The sequence below is a fragment of the Schistocerca serialis genome, chromosome 2 (assembly GCF_023864345.2).
Source record: "Schistocerca serialis cubense isolate TAMUIC-IGC-003099 chromosome 2, iqSchSeri2.2, whole genome shotgun sequence".
Lineage (NCBI taxonomy): Eukaryota > Metazoa > Arthropoda > Insecta > Orthoptera > Acrididae > Schistocerca > Schistocerca serialis.
In genome coordinates this window covers 763,559,886-763,580,936 of record NC_064639.1, presented here as the reverse complement: position 1 = coordinate 763,580,936, position 21,051 = coordinate 763,559,886, and the positions used below count along the sequence as shown (strand labels likewise).

The 21,051-nt window shown below is 42.3% G+C and overlaps 1 protein-coding gene across 1 annotated transcript in view; it reads left to right on the top strand.

Moving 5' to 3' along the window:
- Positions 1-21,051, top strand: part of LOC126457981 (ras-related protein Rac1) — a 98,418-nt gene that overhangs the window by 51,115 nt on the left and 26,252 nt on the right. The window lies entirely within an intron of this gene.

The window sequence follows — 21,051 nt, the reverse complement described above, 5'->3', positions numbered from 1 at the left end:
GAGCGCTTTGGAAAGAAAACGGAGAAAAATGAGGTGAATTTGATAGTAGTACTGGCATGAAAACCTTGGTTGTAGGTTTTCTAATGTTGTTCTGCATAAACCAACAGTTGCTCTTTTCCTTACGCGTTATTTTTCCGAAAAAAAAGGCTGCAGTACATTGATCGCATAGCACACAGTGGTTTGGTTGTGACACATGAGCCCAATAACTCGTAGTACACCACACTCCTGTTTTCTAATCATGGCTCTTGATCCAAATAGTAGGGGTTTTACAAATCCAAGTCGATTTGCTTCCAGCTACCCGATAAATTAAGCCACATTTCATTAAAAAAAGAAAGTTACAGAATCAATCTCGCTATCAAGCAAAGACTGCAATAGGCACAGGCATCCGCAAGAGTGCCACTCACCCTCCCATCCCTCCATGCCTCTCCGTCCCTCTTGGACTCAAGATTACAGAGGTTTTTATTACATAATTCTAATACACTTGTAGAAGTGAGTCAATAACCATCAGTTCTCTCGGATATAGTAAGCTTTTTGTGTAACCTATAAAATTAAGCTGTTGTGACATGACATGTCTCGAGACTGACCAAATCATTTATATCAAAGTGGCGATTTTAGTCACACTCCACCCCCACCAACAAAAAACCTTGCGTAAATTTGTGGGTACCCCCACAATGGGCTACTTCCAGTAGTGACGACGAGCAACTGCGAATAAATAGGTCCCTCGATGTACTACCGCTACGTTTTAACATTTCAATTTGAGGTGAGGGCGCAGTTCTGTGACAAGGTGCTCACACATCAGAATGAAGCGCTAAATGGCTTAACTGTTTTCTTTGACTTCTGTCAAAGATTGCTTCTAATTAACTAGTTCAGCTAAAACCGATACACCACCTGTCATAAATCAGCCCTGCTCATTAATGTACACCCAGGCAGACATAAAAAGTGAACAAGAAAGGAAGTATGCTAACATGTTCATCGCGTTAGGTACGGGTAGGAGAGCGAAAGTGTTGAACTGTGATTTCACTGAAATAAAAACCAAGTTAAAAGTATAACACAATTGACTAAAAACACGCTCATTTTTCACCCTTCTATAGCTGAGGGAAGAACTGTAGAATGTGTTTGATTACTGTGAACATCATTAGTAAATATTTAGCAACTTGTGGTACACTTTGCGTACAGCACGTAATGTTAGAGAACGATTGAACACAAGTCTTCAGAAATCGAATTCCTGTTTTGTGTGCACTCGCTATGTTCTTGATGTGACTACAGTATGTGGACTTACATTAGTGGATATTAATAGGGTAAGTGTCCACCTTTCATCTATATAACGGTTTGAACTCTACTGGGGCCACTTACAGTGAAGTGTCTGAATGTTTGGGGAGGAATTCTTCCTTAAGAGCCGAAACTACAGAAGGTAGAGATGTTGGACGCTGAGGTCAGGAGCAAAGTCGACGTTCGAACATATCCCAAAAGTGTCCCATTTTATTCAGGCTAGGACTCTGAGCAGGCTAGTGCATTTCAGGGATGTCATTGTCTCAGATGATTGCCTCTCAGATGCTGCTTTATGACAGAGTGAATTGTCATGCTAATAAAATCGATCATCGTCACCGAACTGTTCCTCTACTGTACGCAGTATATAATACTATAAAATGTGTTGCTGTCTTCCGTATTTAGCGTTTTCTGAAGCTCAATCACGAGACGAGACCATAACCACGAGAAACATCGCCACACCGTAACACCTCATCCTTACTACACAGATGGCACTAAGAGTACGAGTGACGGCAGGTAATGTTCTCTAAACCCAAACTGTTGCATTGGATTTCCACAGGGTATAGCGTGATTCATCACTCCCCACCCCCACCCCCTCCACCCCCTCCCCATCGACTGCCCAGTGGCGTCGCTATTTATACCACCTCAAGCTTCACTTAGCTTTGGCTGCAGAAGAAATATGTGTTATGTGAGGAGCTACTCAACTATTGTACACCCTTCTTTCTATCTCCGCACCCATAGTCATTGTGCTAGCTGGAGTGCTGGTAGCACTTTCGAACTCAAGAGTGATTCCTTCCTTTGATTTAATGCTGTTTTTTTATTTGTTTTGTTTACAAACATCCCCCGCAGTACTCGATGCTTCCTGTTCGTCAGTACTTGAGGTCTGCCTTGTCTTGTTTTAACTGTGGTTGTTCGTTCGCTTTTCCACTTCAGTCACACAGCAACAGTCGACTTGTGCAGCATTATGTGGTTTGAAAAGTCTGGTTGGTTAATTACTCTGGCGACATCCAGTGAGCTCTCCTGACCGACCAGTTCCGCTACTGCTGCTTGTGTGCTGACAACGCAGTGCTCCCCGCCTCCTCTTATATTGCCGACTCCGACGCTCGTGACATTTTCTGGTCAATTCCGCCTTACATAGAGGTGTCTGTATACTTTTGATCAAAGTAGTGTACATGAATGACGGTAAGTTCATAAGAAGGTGACTGCAAGTAGTAGGATGTATCAACTGGGCTTATATATTGCTCTTCCGCCTCTTTTGTTCGTTCCTGAATTTTTTTCTCTCAGTAGAACTTATTGGCATAGCAATGGTAGCAATGAAAACTTTGTAACTCCATTTGCCTGCGAAAACTTCGTAATCCCAGTAACCAGTAACTCCGTTATCAAAAAGAGATTTCAAAGTGCATAGATTTCCCTAATCTGTCATAAACTAGGCTTCTAGTCTATAGTTACACATCTAGCAACTTTATCTGTATCACTTTACATTATTTTTAAGAAACAGTTTTTGCTTCTGTAAAGTTTAATAAAATGGAGTTACGAGGTTTTCATTGCCTCCCATCGATAGAATACTTGCTTCGTCTTTGTGAACGGATCTCGTAGAATAAGGTTGTCTCCATATCTCTGTTATTTGATGTTCTTGTGCTGTGAGACAGATGTAAATTGACGTAATAAAGTATTGTAGGTTGGACGGAGAAATGTTCATAGTACACAATTCGTCAACAATATTTTCGCTTCTGTGGTTTCATCGTCGAATGCAAGTCAAATAACTCGTCATTGAAGTTACTACTCGGCTACATTGCACACAGTGGCTAGCATACTGGACTCACATTCGGGAGGAAGACGACTGTTGAAATCCCCATAGAACCACACAAATCAAGCGTTTCCATAGTTTCCATAAGACAATCAAAGGTATATGCAAGGACTTCTTCTATTGAAAAAGACAGGCCAGTTTCCCATCATAACCGATATGAAGCTTGTGCTCAGTCTCTGACATCATCAACGGGACGTAAAAACCCAGTGTTCTCCCTTTTCTTTTGGAACTGTATTACCTCATTGCAGCGGCATGTGAAAAGTTCGTTCAGCAACAGCGTTATAACAGAAAAAGACATCTTAGCATTGCTATCGCCATGCGCTGTTGATTACCCTAAGGAAATAATTATCGCATTGCCGTTTCGCTTACGATCCTAATAGTCTTTCTGACGCCCTTTGTCTTTAACAACCACGTATAGTTGCAACATCATTCTGTGTTTTCTCAGAGCTTATCCGTCATCGGAACTCATGACAGGCATTGTTATTCGTTAGAATGAATCCTACCCATAGTCTGCGTATCTTAAGTAAATTTGGGAATTTGTGGTAAGATCTTATGGGACCAAACTGTTAAGGTCATCGGTCCATAAGCTTACACTCTACTTAATCTAAATTAAACTAACTTACACACACACACACACACACACACACACACACACACACGCCCGATGGGGGACTCGAACCTCCGACGGAGGGAGCCGCGCGGACCGTGACAAGACGCCTGAGACCACGCAGCTCGTAAGTAAAGAGTCAGGTGTAATTGGGCTTTATCAAGAGTAGGCAGGGGGAATTTACCACCTCTTTGTGTACACGAATGGTAGTCGAACATGTGCTACACGAAATAGTCATGGTACACCGAATATTTGTTGTTCACATTCATCGTCTCTTTCGCTTTCGTTCCCAGTAAATCAGTGCGGTATGAAATGGGAAATACAAATTACAAGCAATTTTTAAATAATTTTTAAAAATATTGCAGTGAAGAAGCTTTTATTGAAATGGGAAACGCTATGGGAAGGAAAGCACATTAGTTTGCAGCTGTCCTCCAAACTCTAAAGCTGCATGTGCGTATCATCAGACAGTGGCGAGAAGTTGTGCCGCATGTTCGTAAAGTTATTTTAGGCAATAGAAATTGGAAGACCATCATAACAGCCCAGAGTGCGAACAAATGATGTTCACGAAAATAGCGTGTGTGGTGTGCATTTTAGTAGCATATACTTTCCCATCCACAACAATCTTTGATTGTACTGGCTGAAGCATATAGGGATCGGGACATACTAACAGTCGTTTTTTCTAGGTAAGTACTAGACAATTGGGGATCACAAATCAAACTTAGCTCCATCGATGTCAAAATACTGATTGTATATTACGGGTGCCTACTAACTCCCTATTTTGAGGAAGCATAAACCGGTCTTCGGACTGAACAAGACCACGACGACGACGACGACAATAATTTCCCATTTTGATTATGCAAAGGCAGTTCCGTTAGTAAAGGAAATTACGGTTTCGGTTCACTAGAATGTGAGAAAACAAGCAACTAAAATAACGAAAGAGAGAACCCTACACCAGAGGAATGCTAAGTTCATATGTAGTACTGAACAGTAAACGCGACGTTTGACTGAAAATAGAGGAATGAAGATCTTAGACTTCCAGCCTATAGTTCTGCGTTATTCAATTGTAATCGGGAGAAATGTATATCGAGTGTCTTAGAAATCACTATTTTTCGCAAATATAGTGTTCGAAATTAACGCTGAGGAAACTTGGTTCCGAAGACGAGAAGGAAATCCATACATGTCAAGAGTGATGTGATACTTCCTCGCGTATAAAAAGTACATAGTTTCTCACAGGTTTGTCACATACCGAGTGATCAAAAAGTCAGTATAAATTTGAAAACTTAATAAACCACGGAATAATGTAGATAGAGAGGTAAAAATTCACACACATGCTTGGAATGACATGGGGTATTATTAGGGGAAAAAAAATATTGCTAGACGCGTGAAAGATCTCTTGCGCGCGTCGTTTGGTGATGATCCTGTGCTCAGCCGCCACTTTCGTCATGCTTGGCCTCCCAGGTCCCCAGTCCGTGCGATTATTGGCTTTGGGGTTACCTGAAGTCGCAAGTGTGTCGTGATCGACCGACATCTCTAGGGATGCTGAAAGACAACATCCGACGTCAAAGCCTCACCGTAACACCGGACATGCTCTACATTGCTGTTCACAACATTATTCCTCGACTACAGCTATTGTTGAGGAATGATGGTGGACATATTGAGCATTTCCTGTAAAGATCATCATCTCTGCTTTGTCTTACTTTGTTATGCTAATTATTGCTATTCTGATCAAATGAAGCGCCATCTGTCGGAAATTTTTTGAACTTTTGTATTTTTTTGGGTTCTAATAAAACCCCATGTCATTCCAAGCATGTGTGTCAATTTGTACCTCTCTATCTACATTATTCCGTGATTTATTCAGTACTCAAATTTATACTGACATTTTGATCACCCGGTACATACTCAGCAGACGTACCTTTGTTTATGCAATGCATGCCTAGCCAAAGGCAGGGAAACGTAACATCAGACACAGACATTTCAATCACTATGACAGCTCAGTGGAGTTTTCCCAGCAGTAAGGTGAAGCCTCGTTGATGGATGTGGTTTACTCCTGACTGTAACGTGGGAGGATGATAGACATTTTTAAGACTCTGTGGAACTTAAAACTGCCGTCACCAAATTTTTCAGGTTATTAATAAAGAACGGTGTGGCTACCGTAAAAAAAATTCTGTTGCTTGCTCTGCTTTGTATTTCTTTACGTTAACAGTGATAAACTTTTTTTAACGGTACGTATTGGTAAGCTCGAAGTTTGGTCTCAACAAGTCATTTTTAACTGAATAACTGCACATAAAAAGCTATAATGTCGCTAGTAGCCGTAGAAGTAATTAACTGAATTTTAGGCCTACCCTATAATATACAATTCTGATATAGCAGGAGTCAGTGGGAGTGACGGTTTGTTTTGTATATGTGAAAATCCGAAAACTTTCAATAGGAAATAATTTTCTTCACGGAATCTTGAGACAATTCCTGAGTCTAACTTTTGCCTCTTGCAAAGACTGTATATCTTTCTTTTGCGGTAATCGTAATTGTGGAAAACAACTCGTCCCTTTCTTATCTGCCTTTTCTGAGCTGTTGATCAGTTACTGTTCGTTCACAACATAACTGTCTCTTTTATAGTTGTCTCTTTCACTTCTCTAGGTTTTCACGCTATATTACACTTTGTCAGAAAAGTTTCGAAACTCATTGTATTCCTGGCGTATAAGCTATGTCAGCGCAGTAACTGCGGTGGCAGCTTGAACTCTAATGATAACAACAAATGTGCTTCGAAAAGTCAGTTCTGATAAAGTAGTGTTAACTAGTGAACGTGCAGTGAACATGTCGTTGTTGTTGCCAGAAGTCGGAATGGAGCAATATCTGTGACTCATGTGTTAGACATTCTCCAGAATGTTTTGATGAAGAGAAAAGTGCGTGCAAAGTTTGTCCCGCACGCTGTGACTCACGAACGAGGACTCGCGGACAGTACCTTTTTCAGAAATAATCACATGTGACGAAGTGATATTATTAATACGAACGTACCACAAAACTGCAAAATAAATAAAATAGCATGAAGGGTCAATGCCTTGAACATACATGCGAGCCAGTGTGACGCGCGGCTTAAACATCTCAAAGGAGGCCTTCTCTGACAGTTTCACTTGCTTGTGTGAAGGGTCTGTCCTTCACGCATGTGAGGAAGAGTGTGTAGAACGTCTGAAGCATTAAACCCACCATCTTAAGTTTTCTGTACTTTTAACTAACCCAGTCTCGATACTTTTTGGACGGGCTAATACAGTAGTACAACGAAGGGCTTAACTGTGGTCCTGTAGCAGTGAATTCATTCTCTCTCTCTCTCTCTCTCTCTCTCTCTCTCTCTCTGTGTGTGTGTGTGTGTGTGTGTGTGTGTGTGTGTGTGTGTGTGTGTGTGTGTGTGTTTTAAGGGGGAGGAGGCACTCCCAGCAAGTGCAGCTGAGATAGCACTTCACAGCATTCTCGGCTGTATAAATAGAGACTCGAACGTGATACCAGAGCACCACGGTCTATTTCAGACCGACGCCTCCGCAACCCACGTGGCAACACGCACGCTTAAGTGCTGTCAGCTGTGCTCGGGTGGGGGAACGGGAACTTTAAAACATTTCATTTATTGAACTCAACAAAATACACACATCACAAAAAGTTTTGTATCCACTCGGTTCCGAGAGTTCTGGAACCTGTACAGGAAATTGGAATAGAGATCAACATAAACATCATTTCCAACGTTGCATGTTGTACCACCATACAGCGAGTCCTTCATAGGTGGTGGTCCAGATTGCTGTACACACCAGTATCTCTAATACCCAGTAACTCCTCGTCCTGCAATGATGTATGCCTGTATTCGTCGTGGCATACTATCCACAAGTTGATCAAGGCACTCTTGATGGAGTGTGTCCCACTCCTCAACAGCGATTCGGCGTTGGTCCGTCAGAGTGGTTGGTGGATCACGTCGTCCATAAACAGCCCATTTTAATCTATCCCAGGCACGTTCGATAGGGTTCAGGTGTGGAGAACATGCTGGCCACTCTAGTCAAGCGATGTCGTTATCCTGAAGGAAGTCATTGACAAGATGTGCACGATGGGTGCGCAAGTTGTCCCTGAAGAAGAATCCCTCACCAATATGCTGCCGACATGGTTGCGCTATCGGTCAGAAAATGGCATTCGCGTATCGTACTGCCGTTACGGCGCCTTCCACGACCACCATCGGCGTACGTCGGCCCCGCATAATGCCACTCCAAAGCATCAGCAGCTGGACAGTGTGTCAAAGGCGTTCAGCCTGACCGGGCTGGCTCCAAACATGTCTCCGACGATTGTCTGGTTGAAGACATATGCGACACTCATCGGTGAAGAGAACGTGGAAAATTTGTGGCAAGGTCTTATGGGACCCAATTGCTTGGTCATCGGTTCCTAAGCTTACACACTACTTAATCTAACTTAAACTAACGACAACACACACCCATGCCCGAGGAAGGACTCGAACCTCCGACGGGGGAAGCCGCACGAACCGTGACAAGGCGCCTCAGACGGCGCGGCAAGAAACGAGATTCCAATCCTGAGCGGTCAGTTCGGCATATTGTTGGACCCATCCTTACCGCGCTGCATGGTGTCGTGGTTGCAAAGATGGACCTCGCCATGGACGTCCGGGAGTGAAGTTGCGCATCAGCAGCCTATTGCGCACAGTTAGAATTATAACATGACGCCCTGTGGCTGCACGAAAAGCATTATTCAACATTGTGGCGTTGCCGTCAGGGTTCCTCCGAACCACAGTCCGTAGGTAGCGGTCACCCACCGCAGTAGTAGCCCGTGGGCGGTCTGAACGAGGCATGTCATCGACAATTCCTATCACTCTTTATCTCCTCTATGTCTGAACAACATGGCTCTGGTTCAGTCCGAGACACCTGGACACTTCCTCTCGAGCCCTTCGTGGCACAAAGTAGCAATGCGGACCCTCTAGGCATGGTTGATCTACAGACAATACGAGACGTGTACCTCCTTCCTGGTGGAATGACTGGAACTGAGCGGCTGTTGGCCCCCTCCGTCTAATAGGCGCTGCTTACGCACCGTTGGTTACATCTTTGGGCGGGTTTAGTGACATCTCTGAACAGTCAAAGGGACTGTGTCTGTGATACAATATCCACAGTCAACGTCTATCTTCAGGAGTTCAGGGAACCGGGGTGATGCAGAACTTTTTTTGTGTGTGTATTTAGTATTCATTCTTAAAATTCGGAGTACTGCACGACATAGGATCTGAGTTAAACGATTGTTCCTGGTTTATCAGTCTGCAACATGAAAGTTTGTTCGCTAATTTGTTTATCCGCGATGCGTGACTATCACTTGCTCTCGAAAATTGCATCAGTCATATTCTGTAATGTTAAGAAAGAATAATTCATGTTGATTTATTCGTCAGTGTGTTCTAATAGCGATGATTCCACCATAATACGATAGTTTTTGTTACGATGGACCATATCTAAAACTTTCCATCCTCGCATTTAATGATGTACAACAATGCAAACAATATGCGCAAACAAAATCGAATATGTTGTACGCGGCAGCGTCGCTCTCTCTAGTTTATGTGCTCGGTCAGGCATGCGAAACTGGCGACCAACACCGTTAACGTGCGCTCTACGAAGACGCGAAAGGTCAAGGTCTTGCAGAATGGCAGGAAGTAATGTAATGTCTTTGTAGATAGGCGAGCCAAAACCGTACGTGTTTTCTTGCCCTCTGGGGTCAATTTGGCAACGACAGCGCTGCTAAACAAATATTTCATTCGTACTGTAAGCATGTGGGAACGTTTGTAAATAAACCGGTAGCGGCCACATATCTCAGTAAGTTAATGGACTGCAACTGGTAATACGTTGTACCACAAAGCACCTAATCTTTCGATATTTGGAGAATCCATAATATAACTTTCAAGAGCTACTTCCCATGCACAAGTTAAAAGTAGGAATCGCCATTGGTAAAACGCAGAACACGATAGCGCCAGATGAGGTACTAGATACAATAGTGAGTTAGGCACTGGTTGGTGAACAAAACCACTAAATGGGTACTTACCAACAAGTTACCTACTTCTGCAGTCGCATGTACGTAAAATGTAATGGAGTAGAGTGGAACTACAGGAAAGTAGAGTTTTGTGAGTTATTCAGATGTCTGAGATCATAGATCTGAAGGTGAGTTCTAACTATCCCGTTAGAGTGTATTCCACATGTTATATTCAATCAAAGAACCACGCCACCTGATAGGGAATTGGGTATTCTCTAACTCGTGGAGTCTTCAAAAAAACGTGGAAAGCTGGTTAAATGTTCTAGGCTCTCAAATGATTCTGCACTATGTCCACTTGCAGCGAAAAAAGTGCTTACAATTTTGCCATTCTTCTTTTCCGTGTGGTTGATGTAGCGTTATCGGGGAATATCCCAGATGTAGTGAGCCTCCTCGTTATCGAGATCATTGGATTTTAAATAATGCCTCTGAATCAATAAGATTTAATAATTTATTTCGTGACAAATTCGAAACACTACTTCTATTTATTCCATAACGCATGTAGACGTTTTTACTTCGTTTGTGGATGGTGTTGTTACGTTACTAAGGCATTGACAGCACTGTTTTAATTTAATAACGAAAGTAACAGTGGAAGGAAAACAAACCGCGAACATCAATGCAATTGCTAAAGATAGTGATCAGCAAAGCCTTGTAAAATGGAACTCTACATCTGTTACATAACAGCCTAGAGTAAGATGGTGGTAGGCATTTTACCGCTGCTACTCGTTATGCGTTATAAAGTTACGACGGCAGATTATTTGCCTCTGTGACACTTCGCTGTTGGAAGAGCTTCCGTGGACCAAAGGCCACACTCTTAGACACGTGTAGTATGTGTTCGTTTTATATGGGCTGTAACTGCTGCACATTGGTTTTCAGTGTGAGCACTTCTTTTTCACCGTTACAGTTATTCCATCGAGGCCTGTATTCAGTGCTTGGTGGAATAAAAACGTAGGATTGTGCAAGGTGTAAAATTCCGACAGCGCTTTGCATCCCCCCACCCCTCCTTCCCCCCGTCCTCAGGTCATAGAAAATGTTGCTGTAGCTATAAAAAAAAAAAGGTTTCGCTTTTATGTAGTTTGAAAGTGAAATTTGTTGTAATGGGTTTTGTCGAGCACTGTACTAACCAGCGAAATGAGCGTCAGCGTACTGTGCGGCCAAAGCATACCGTTGACCTGTATATGGTTGGTTAACGCACGAGCTGCGCGAGCCAGGGAAGCAGAACGGCGTGCGGACGCGCTCGTGGCGGGATGGGGTATATTTATCGCCAGCACTCACCTCCCGTGTGCTCGGCTGCACGTGGGGGACAGCGCTAGCCACACTCGTCGGCCGTGGGCCGCCGAGATCATTAGGTCTGCCTGCATCACTGGCATATGAGGGGATATCGGCAAGTTGTAATTATAAACCTTAAAAATGTGATAGTTGTTCGTTGTTGTTGTTGTTGTTGTTGTTGTTGTTGTTAATTCTTCTCTACAGTCACCATATATTTACCCCAAAGTTCTTCACCTACCGAGTGCCTTGATTGTAGAAGTCTGCAGATTTTATCTTAAGCCATTCTTCCAGTTCGTGAATGACGACGTATATGTTGTCAGATCGGCGACTACGCAACGACTCTGTATTTTCTTGAACAAAAAGTCATTTGATCAGAGATCTGATGAATAAGGCGGAAGCTGCGAGATTCGAAGCTACTTGCCCCCGTTTTGTCAACTGCAACTTGAGATTTGTGAGCTGGTGCAGTGTCAGCCAGAAGACGAACGCCTCTGGAAAGTATACCGCGGCGTTTCTTAATCAGAGCTTCGCGTAACTTGTTCAAAAGATTGCTGTAGTTCCTACCAGTGATGATGGTTTGACAGGCTCGTCTGTCAGACACACGTGGCCAGTTTGGAAATTCCTGTTCCATCTTTTAATAGTGTCATAAGCTGGGCAATAATTTCGATAAACAGTCATCTCATCATTGATTTCCCAATCACTTTTACCCTTCAAACGCAGGAGCTTCATCACACTAAGAGCCTCAGTTTTTTTCGTCTTCCACCTTAATCTTTTCTGGCACTCCCCGTAAAAAAGAGGGGGTGGGGGGGCGGCGGCGGCACAATTAACTGAAACTTTCAACATCGTGCGCTGAGGGACTACTGACAACACTGACAAAATTTTCTCAGTATACCGTAATAATTATCGGATGATAATTAAAACTTTGCGATATCTCCTCGTAAATGCGTTTCACAGTTACGTATTTACGTACAATTTTCCAAAACTAAAAAAAATCGTTCATTCTGATCGTCATTGAGGCGTCTGTTTACTGATGTTGTTTCTACACTTTTGGAGAGTTTTTTAATAAGGTTTCTCACCGCTGCCTTATTTTTTCGGAGTGTCAGACCGCGCATGAGATTATTTTGAAGACTACTTAGGTAACAGAACTCCTTACGATTTTCTCAGAAGCTTCAATAAACTGTACTAGAAACGTTGCTGTTGACGAAGTGGACAAATGAACTGAGAAAATAATTCTGTTCAAGGAAATCGCATCATTAGAAAATATTTGCGAAATGCGGAAGATATACATATTGGCAGCATTTGGTGAAAGGACTAGCAGCTTTTTAAATGCCTTCAAATATTGAAAACACCCCGTATTTTTGCTCTCAAAACTGCCAGTCCAAAGTCAAGGGTTGCCCATCTGGAGCGATTTAATGTGGAAAGACCACATGAACCTAGTTGTAAGTAGACAGATCAACATGCATTTAATTCATCCATAAGTGGGACAAGCCTTACTATATTATTGTCCAATCGATTGTTGAGTATGGTTCGTTATTGTGGAACCCCTTATCAAGTAGTACGAACGAGAGAGAGAGAGAGAGAGAGAGAGAGAGAGAGAGAGAGAGAGAGAGAGATTTGAAGACAAACGCTTTATTCCCATAACAAAATGAAATGTTTTCATGTTGAAAGTGTGTGAAATCTGGTCGGCCAATGGTATCACAAGTTAAGTGGAAGATAACGAAGAAACACTTTTGTTCGTTTTTAATGGACTCAATATTGAGCATTCATCTTCTGACCATTGACGTTACACGTTGCGGATGTCTGTCGAAATCTACCGTGAAAAGTTACACACGGCGACCTTGATTGTTGCGTACCCTACACCAGATTGAACTGGTAGCATCAAGTCCTATAGTTTGTGAGGTTTGCAGGAATGATGAATGTGCCACATGTCAGTGAAATCTTCATTCACGGGGACTGATGACCATAGATGTTAAGTCCTATAGTGCTCAGAGCCATATTCTTCATTCACGTGTACCTTCTGCTTTTAGACCATTTTGCACGGCACTCTCAGTAACAGATCCATTGTCATATCAAATGGTTTGTCAATAATTGCGTTAATACAGTCATTCCTCTTCTCAGATATCAGAAACAGTAGCTGACTTTTGTAATCTGTCGCACATTCTTGTATTGTCTCTTTATACTCGTAGTTGTTGACAGTCGAGTCAAATTTAACACATCATTGACTTTTCTTTTCGTCGCGAAAGCATTTGAACCGTTGTTACACGTTTCCGCACCTAGAGTTTGTTTCGTATGCTTGCACCACCACCGCTTGTGTCTTCATTTTTCCTTTTGAATCTATAGCAGAATTTGAAGTGTTATGTTATTGTAACTGCGAATTCCGCCGTCTTAATATCGAAAGGAAACTAAACGCGGATCTTACCTTTACGTACAAATTACCTTAAACACTGCTTTTAAGAAAGAATGATTCTAAACTATTGTTTATTTTACGCAAGAAATTCGCCAAATACACAGATGCTGAATGTAATATCTTTAAGTCAACGGTGATTTTACTGCTTCATGCGGTAAAGGACCATTTACCTAAGTGATCTTGACCACGATTCATGCATTAATTTTGTGAACGTAGCATGTAGCCCTCTTGACAGAAAGAAAGTGAAACCATAGAAAAGATTTGAATGCTGTATTTTAAAATTGCTGGCAAACTTTTTCCGGGTAACATAATAGAGGTAAATTTATCTTAATGTACAGGCAACCTACCACAGGTTGCCGTATTATTTACTTGACTAGCTTCACATACTCATTCATTGCCGTGGCGGCAACACGTTAGAGGTTTAAAGCTCCGCTCGGCACCACAGTCAACACGAAGTGGAGGATGCGTGCGTTCGATGAGCGAAACTAGTCAAGTAAATCATACGCGACCTGCGGCGATGTTTCTGTACCTCAGTTAAAACTGTCGCTACGGCCCTCGCAGGCGATGTCAGCGTTTGCAAAATCGATGTTTTGTGTCGATAGATACTCGGCAACTGCGAAAAAACATGTATTTGAGACGTGGCTGTATGCGAACTGGCAAGACGGGCGTGTGGAGTGTGCGGTGGGAGGCTGTCTGCAGCCAGAGGCTCAAGGTCGGGGCGAGCAGCAGTCAGCCGGCAGCACGAAGGTGAAACTCGGTTTTTATGCCGGCGCGACACCATATTGCGACACGCGCTCCGCTGTAGCCTGCGTGAAGGCCTCTGCTCTGTACAGGCCGCTGCACCCATTTGGATACATACCGCCCTACTAGGCACATCTCTACCGGAAAAACATGGCTCTTGAACCTTGTAGTAACAGGATTGGTAATACGCGACATCTTGTTTTAACTTGTTCGAGCTGGGAAATTAGTTGTGATCATAGCAAGCACCTCATGAACTAATGCAGAAGGTGGTTGAACTGCAGCAGAACGAGAGAGATGAGCTTCGTATGGGTACAGATCACCGAGGTATACGCCACAATTCACACTTAAATTTTCTAGCAAAAAATAGCCGTTCACTATGCGGATCGGGGGGGGGGGGGAGGGGGAGCGTTAAAGGGTGGGGTTATATATATATATATCTCTCTCTCACACACACACACACACACACACACACACACACACACACACACACACACGAGATAGCGTTTGTTTTTACGTTTATCAGTTTCCAAATTTCTCAGCTAACTTTGGGAGAATAAAGTAGCATAAACACGAAGTCTCAAAATTGGCCATAAATACTAGAAATCACAAGCTACGTTTAACACACTATTCTTCTCCGTAGCTGTTGTGAGAGCTTGCTGTCCTTGTGAATGGGCATGCAGATCCTGACAATGGTATTCCAGCTAGTTGCCAGTGCACATTCTCAGACTGATCTGCCGTCAGCAATAAACCGCAAATGGGTCGTGAGTCCACTAGTGGAACCGGTAAACTACAGGAAGCTGGCTAAAGGAAGACAAAGGAAAAAGAGCGTCCACCGAGGAAAGTAGGAGGAGGCGATTAAAACAAACACCATTCGTCTCATTTACACGCTTCACATGGCCAATCTACAGACATTTGATTACAATTGTGATTAGTGTACACTTTGATTTTATATTGTGTAAATTATGATTTTGTTACCGTTGTAAGAATGTATTGCTATTATAGCTCTTAAATGAACCGCATGATGTACGTACTTATCGAACTCTCGGTCTAATGGTTTCAGATGCTATATTTATATGAAATGCAATGTCTTGGACGTTAAGCTACAGCGATATACTGAAGTGTCATGTAAACAACTTACTGTTGTTTTAAACATCTTACATTTTGTTATTGAAATCGTGAACACTTATTACAGTGGGCAGTGCTGGACGGAAAGCTGTATGTGACGAGGGGGAATCGACACACTCTCCCCCCCCCCCCCCCCCCCCCCCCAGCGATCTGTGATAAGTCAGACGACAGAGTACAATGCCGGAGCAGGTCCAAGTGTTTCGATGTACACCGTTCAAAGGTCATTGTTGGACATGGAGCTCCACGTCATACGACCCCTACGTGTTCCTGTGTTAACCCAACGACACTGTCAGTATGATTGCAGTGAGCACAGCATCACTGAGTTTCCACCGTGGTTCAACAGAAACGTGTCGCCTGTAGGTTTAATCGCATTTCTTGCTACACCAGGTCGATGGTTGGTTCTTTACGCGCCGTCATCCAGGCCAATGGCTGCACGGAACATGTACCGCAACACAGATGCGTGCTCATGAGGACAGAATTATGCTATGGGGTGTATGGAGTTAGGCTTCCATGGAATCTGTGATGATGGTAAACGAAGGCATCGTGACAGCAGTGAATTACGTGAACATTATTGCAAACCACCTGCATCGCTTCATGCTTGAAGTTTCCCTTACGGCAATGAAATATTCCAGCAGTATAACTGCCCGTGTTGCAAGATCAGAATCTTGCTATAGTGGTTTGAGGAGCATTATAGTGAACTCATATTGATGTCTTGGCCAACAAATGTGCCTGATTTGTACCCATTGGAACACACATCTGGCGCCAGCCGCATGCCCGTAAACCACCATCTCGGAATTTGCGGGAATTGCTTGACATGTGCGTAGAAAACTGGTGCCATGTACTTCTCGAACCCTGCGAGGATTTGTAGAATCTCTGTTGTGCTGTGTTTGAAAAGTGGAACAGCACGCTATCAAACAGGTGGTCACAATGTTTTAGCTCATCGGTGTATGTCTTATTTAATCATCTTCTGGGTGATGGAAGCCATGTTATATCCAGAAAATTTATTTAGCAGTTTCATGTCGGAAAAAATAGCTTATTGCTCTCTTTCTGCTTGCCGTTTTACTTTAGATAATCCAAAAGACATACATCATCGTCGGTTAATAAGACATGTTGGGCTGAAATGATTACCACGTACTCGGCAGATTCTTAAACGGAGGTTATTTAGAGTATCAGGTGTGTGAAGGTAAAGCTGTGTTAATTCAAATGCCAAGTTATAGTTAGTTAAAAATATGTCAACTTGATGGTGTATTTGAATAAAAAACCAACCAATAATATGCGGGAGCGTGTCGAAAGTTGAAAAATTAGTCCACGAATAACTTGTGTAGTCATCAACATACATAACGTTATTGCTGAGATTACGTATCTCTCAAAGCACAATAAACATAACCGCTTTTCTTCCGTAAGACAGAGAAAGTTTGAATTCTTATTGAACAATCGTCGCCTGACTTCTAATGGTACTTTAGGTATCTCGAATGTGACGGACTGCCGCGCGCGGTAGCCGCGTGGTCTGGGCGCGTTGCCACGGTTCGCGCAGCTCCCGTGTGTGTGTGTGTTTTGTCCTTAGCGTAAGTTACTTTGTTAGATTAAGTAGCGTTCAGTCTAGGGACTGATGACTTCGGCATTTTGGTCCCATAGGAACTTACCACAAATTTCGAAATTTGTGACGGACTCAGTGTGGCGGTTCACTTTCACAAAAAATTGAAGACTGAATCCGCAGCGCTTAATGTTAGTTACTGCTACAAGTTGCTTAAAATAAAAATCCTCTGGAACAATTAACTTATCAGTATTAAAATCATGCACAGGGCCTTAGAACACGCATCTCACTGCTTTGAATACTCTCCCGTCACTCGGGACGTCGATAACCACCAAAGATTACTAATGTAGTAGAATCTCGCTAATCCGACCTCAGATGGTCCGACTCCCCGCTTAGTCCGTCCATCCCGTTTCCGGTGTTTTTTTTTGGACTTCGATAACTCATCGTCTTCGATATTAATCAGTAGGCAATTGATATATTAATCAGTAGGTAATTGACCATTGATAGGTCCGGTAGTTACGTCACTTTTAGTATGAAATAACGTCTTTCTAACTCTATCAACAGGTTTATTGTGCACACATTTGTTTTATAAATTATTGGTCTTCTTACATATGAAAATGTGTAAAACTAATTTATGCCATAAACTAAACGTAAGCATTTGACGAGGTCTTTAGTGTACAATCTGGCAGGGCTTGAAAAGTTAAATAGGGCGTGTATTTTCAAAACATTGCAAGTGAGGTAGGGGTTCGCATAACAATTGTTAGCCTGGATAAAAAATTACAAAAATTCTTTAAGTTATACTAAGATGATCAGTGATTTGAAAGAACTAAAAATACGCAAGACTTTGAAGAAGCCTAAAAGTGAAGTTCTAGACAATACTTCGTGGATGTGATTTAAGCAGCGGCGGAGAAAAGGGGCTCCGTTGTCCAGACCAGTCATAAAAGAAAAGGCACTGACTTTGTGTGAAAATTACAGTAAAAGTTTACAGCGAATAGAGGCTTGTCACATTGACGGAAAAAACGTCATGACATTCAAAATGTGATTATTTCTGTCGAGAAGCTGTCTGCTGACGAAACGGTCGCCAGCGAATTTGGCCCGAAATTTGAAAACTTGAAGCTTAACCTGACTCCCGATCAAGCGTATAACATTTATGAGTCTGGCGTATAACATTGATTAGTCTAGCTTCAACAACAAAATGCTTCCTACAAGAATTCTTGCTACACAAAATCAGTCTGGAACAGGTAGAAAACTTGCCCTCTGTAGTGCTGCTAACGGCAGCCATAAGATGCCATTGTTTGTGATGAAAAAGACAAACTAAAGGTGTTCAGATATGAAATTTGAAACATTTGATTGGCTGTGACCCAGCAACCGTACGCTGTTTAATTACAGGACATATATAAAGCCACTTCGGTTGTACAAAATTTCGTCAGTTCACCACGGTTTCGATTGCGCACTAGGGCAATTTTCATCAGAATAAAAAGTTACATGGAATACCTGTTATCAGAATTTTCATTTTCAAATTTTTGTGCTTCCTACCTGTCCACGTTTCTAAGGTTGTTACGAAATGCAAAGACTTGAAAATGAAAATTCTGATTACAGGTATTCCATGTAACTTTTTATTCTGGTGAAGATTGCCCTAGAGCAATCGAAACTGTCAGTTGAAAAACTTTTATGCAACCGAAGTGGCTGTGTATACGTCCTGTGTTCAAAAATATTAATATCGCACTACCTATATGATGATGTAGCCAAAAGTCAACATGGAAGAAATTCAGCCTCTTTAAGGAAAAGTTAGTCCCAGCCGTTACAAAATACCTAAAAGGAAAAAAGCGTCCCTAAACGGTCCATATTGATACTCGACAATGCGACATGTGATCCATCTGAAGATGAACATTAAAAGGCGAAGTAAAAGTTTTAGCTCTCCCTGCCCACGTAACATGCCTAATCCAACCCATGGACCAGGAGGTTAATGAGTGACTGAAGAGAGTGGCTTTTAGACAAGACACATGAAGGCAGCTGCTTGTTTCAAGCGATGAAATCAATAAATATGAAAGATATGATCCACGTAATTGCCAAAGTTTGGGAAGAAATGCCGGCATAAACGCTTGAAAAATCTTAACGCAAACTGTGACCAAAATTGAATGAAATTAAGATAAAACATGTAAAGGAACGAGTGAAGAGAATAAGATAAAACAGACCATCCAACAAGTGATGAATCAAGACATAGACACTCCAGCGATTTTGAGGTATTTGCAAACCTTACAACCGGACGTGGAGCCAGTGACGTGAGTTAGTGGATCAGTACAGCTGACTTTGATTGCACAACGGAAGAAGAATCAATTGACGATCAAATGATTGACGCTGTAAATCGAAGAACCGACGAGAACGAGAAAAATGACTACGCCAACGAAGACAATAAACCTACGGCTCGAGTATCACGTACAGGGTAAAAATGCATTTGACGTAGGCTTTCAGTACATCCACTTTAGTGGATAGCTAATGGCGGAACATCGCGGTAAAATAGAGGTTGTTGATTGCACAGCAAAAGCTCATTACAGATTTTTCTCGTCCTGCTTAAGAACAAAACATTTTATCGTATTGTCTCATGTTTTCAACAGTTAATTGCGAATCAGTTTTGTGTCACTGCAGTACTATAGTAAGGCATGTACAGCTGTTAAAATTTTACCCACAATAGTTATGTCTTACCGTACGATACAGCCGTATTTTGGAATACATACGCTACTTTACATTACTCTTTCGTATAAGACTTTTTAGTGTATCGATTTTTTTTACATAGAACAGTTGAAAATTACTGTATTGTATTGTGATGTTACGGATCAATAAAATTGTTCCTCTGGAAATCCAACCTTTTTTGCGTTCCGACCATGATGTCGGTCCCGTAGGGGACGGTTTACCGATGTTCTACTGTAGAGGTTTCCTTCATTTCCGTGGTTCCAGCCGCAGTTAAAAGAAAATCATAATCTACATATAGATTGAAAATAAAATACTCACTTTTGCTTTAGTTCACGTTGTAGAGAATACTATCGATCACGGTATTAACAACAAATTATATATTCTTGAAATAAAAATTACAAGCACTGTGCCTGTTTATAACAACTTCGTAACAGTCTTGAAATTAGTGTTAATGGTAGCTGGAATTGCCGTAGCAAGGCACAGATACATACACGTCAGTCTAGACTAGAGTGGATACGAAGCGTTGACTAGCTGGTACAGTCAGTTTCTGCACAGCAGCAGCGGGTTGTCTGCGTCTCTCTGCGCCTTTTGGCCCTTTGTTCCGCGCCGCCACTGCATGCACAAGTCTTCCGGGTACAGCTTTCCCCGAAACTCCAAGCTGCCTGGCGGCTCGCAAGTTCTCCGTCGATTACATGGTAACAGTTTTTTCTGAAGATCGTTAGTAAAAAGATTTTTCTCACTTCCCCCTTCTCTCATCAGTTAGCAAAAATCAATATCTTCCTAGCTTACATTTGAAGTATTTTAGTAAGGAATAAAGAACTTCACGTAACTGGACCGTTACAAAAGTGCGACACGTTACCTCGAGTTTTATGCAGACTTTATAGAAAAAATGGGAAAACAATAAATCGACCAGCTATGCTTTCATTACGCAGGTAATACTGTCTTCACTCAGAACTGAGGGTACAAGTGGTACAAGTACTTACTGAAGCTACCTGACTGCCAAAGTTAAATGGCTGTTTATAAATTACGTGAATTACTGTCGAAACATCAGATATTTTCCCCTAACTGTCAGTTAGTCCAGTATTCACTGATTAGCCAAAACATTATGACCACTGACCACGAACGACTATCTCGAAAACGGCAAAGCATGTCGAATGTTTACATGTTTCTGTCGCGAGCATCTACGGAAAGAGGTAGGAGGACAGTGAAACTACCACCAGGTGCTAAATGGTTGGACATTCACGACTCTTCACAGAACGTAGGGTTCGGAGGCTTGTCTGCTGTGTAAAATAGGATAATTATCAGTGGCATCTGTACGGAAAGAGCGCAGTGCTGGTGCACGCACCGGTGTTCCAGAGCACATCGTTCATCGTGCAGTGTTGAATAAGGAGCTCTGGAACAATTAACTTATCAGTATCAAAATCATGCACAGGACCTTAGAACACGCATCTCACTGCTTTGAATACTCTCCCGTATACTCTCTCACATGGTTGACCCAAAGACATGGTCAGTTAAGATTTCAGTGGGCACGGAACCATAGGGACTCGACTTTCCTTCAGTGGAAATGT